We start from the raw sequence: 2,236 nt of genomic DNA, 5'->3' as shown, positions 1-2,236 counted from the left end.
AGTGACTGAAAATTTGGTGAATTAGGTAAGTGGAAGGTTTACCCAATATTCTTTTTTTCTAGAGCTCAATCCAAAATACTTTCCTGCCATGAAGAAAATGTTCTTTTTGCACACTATCTACTAGCCACAAGTAGCTTTTGAGCACTTAAAATGTGGTTAATGTGACTAACGGAATTTTTAATTATTTTAATTATAGTTAACCTTAATTACTTTAAATGTAATTGAAATAACCACAATAGCCAAAGATTTAATGAAACTTCTAAAGTGTGAGTTTTGTCCTGTGATCTACATATTTAAAAGATGTCTTCAAATTGATTCTAAAGGACCAGGTCTACTGGAGGGAAAAAATTCAAAAGTTAAATATTCGCAAACTCAAGTGAAGACATGCAAACTCAAGAAAACAGAAACTACCATTTTCTAAGTGCTGACCATAGGCCAGGGTAGGTGCTTGCATATATTACCAGTAGGCTTTAGCCTTACAGATGGAAAATGAAAACTTTGGACTATATGAAAGTTTCTAATTCACCACCAATAAATATCAGTGGCAAAATCTACTAAATACTGGCAAATAAGGCAAAAACAGTTTTACTTAATTAAATATATGAAGACGAATATTGACAACCAGTAAGCTTCATTGCAATTACATCATAATTCAAGAAAATCTGAAAAACAATGACAAGAATTTACTATAATAAGTCACCTCTCATTTCAATATTACCTCTTATTTTCTTTAAAAAATCAATAAAGTTTTGCAAGAAAATTTTCAAGGGAAATCTGAATTTCATGTGAAATAAATATGTGTTTATCATTCTAATAATTGTGAATTATATGCTACATGTTTTAAAGACTTGAAACAATTTAACCTGCAATTATCCAGCACATTTTTTCTCTAATATTAGACGAATTAATAATCATTCTTTCAAACCTCAGAATTTCATCTGTTTTAATTACATGTAAATCATGTTCAAATATGATTTGATATTCTTTGAAACATAACTGTCATTACTGAGTGATGGAAACGTTCTAAAATTGATTGTGGTAATGGTTGTGAACACATTAAAAACTATTTAAGTGGGTGAATTGTATGACATATGAATTACAGCCAATAGACCTGTATTTAAAATAAATTGATTCCAATGAAGAAAATATTTACTGTATTTTAGTAATTTATAAGTACACTTCTTATTTTCGTTGACTATGCAATATTTCACATGATTGAGTGGCAAAGAAATTTTGCATTCTTAGCATTTCCAAATATATCTGTTCCTGGTTTTGCTTTATGCAATCTTTAATCATTTCTTTAAGAAAGAAAAAAGTAACTTCTCTGAATATCAGCCCTATATTTTCAGGATACCAACAAATGTTTTACAGAGCAGAAATTGTCCAGTAAGTGGTTGAAGAAAATTATATAGTTTCCACCAGATGGCACTGGTGTGCAAATAGTATTGCTAGACTCTTTACACTTCTCACATTAGTAAAATTGTTACATTACCACATTGTTTTTATTCGCTTTGCTTGGTCTGGATAAGATAAAAAGAAGTGGAAGGTTAAGATAAAATACGTCCTTGACTTGGGGGGGAAAGGATACATATGTAATACTTTAATCAATAAAGAATAAATAAATTTTTAAAAAATACCTCCTTGACTTGCTAAGCTCCAGTGTAAATGGAGCCCCCCTTTTAAAAATGTGGAATGGAAAAAAACCAAGATGGCGGCATAGGTAAACACCGGAGTTTGCTGCCCCGAACAACAACTTCAAAAATACAACTAAAAGACGGAACGGACATCACCCAGAACCACAGGAAGGCTGGCTGAGGAGAGATTCTTCAACTAGAAGGAAAGAGAACAGCATACCGAGGCTCAGAGGAGGCGCAGTGTGGAAAATACAAAGGTACTGAGGTGCACGTGGAGCGGGCTGGTGGCTGAGGGCGTGGTTGTCAATCGGGAGGGAGTCTCAGGCTCTGAGCTCCAGATCCGGGCGAGTCTTTAGGGACCCAGACTCAAACGGGAGAAGCGGGACTGTCTGGCTTCAGTCGGAATGTGAGGGCAGCTTTCTCTCCGAGGTTTGCATCGGTTGCTGGGACTCTGAGAAGCAGAGCCTCTGGGGACGGGACTGAGAGCAGCCATAACTGCTCCCTCTGCCCGCCCTGTTGATCTCATGCAACCCGCCCCGCCCAAGCCCTGCACAGAGCCATTTGCCGGATAGCCTCAGGCAAAAGCTAGATTAGCACCTCTC

This window comes from Myotis myotis, unplaced genomic scaffold, assembly GCF_014108235.1.
Source record: "Myotis myotis isolate mMyoMyo1 unplaced genomic scaffold, mMyoMyo1.p scaffold_m19_p_8, whole genome shotgun sequence".
Classification (NCBI taxonomy): Eukaryota; Metazoa; Chordata; class Mammalia; order Chiroptera; family Vespertilionidae; genus Myotis; species Myotis myotis.
Note: the sequence above shows the minus strand (reverse complement) of the source record.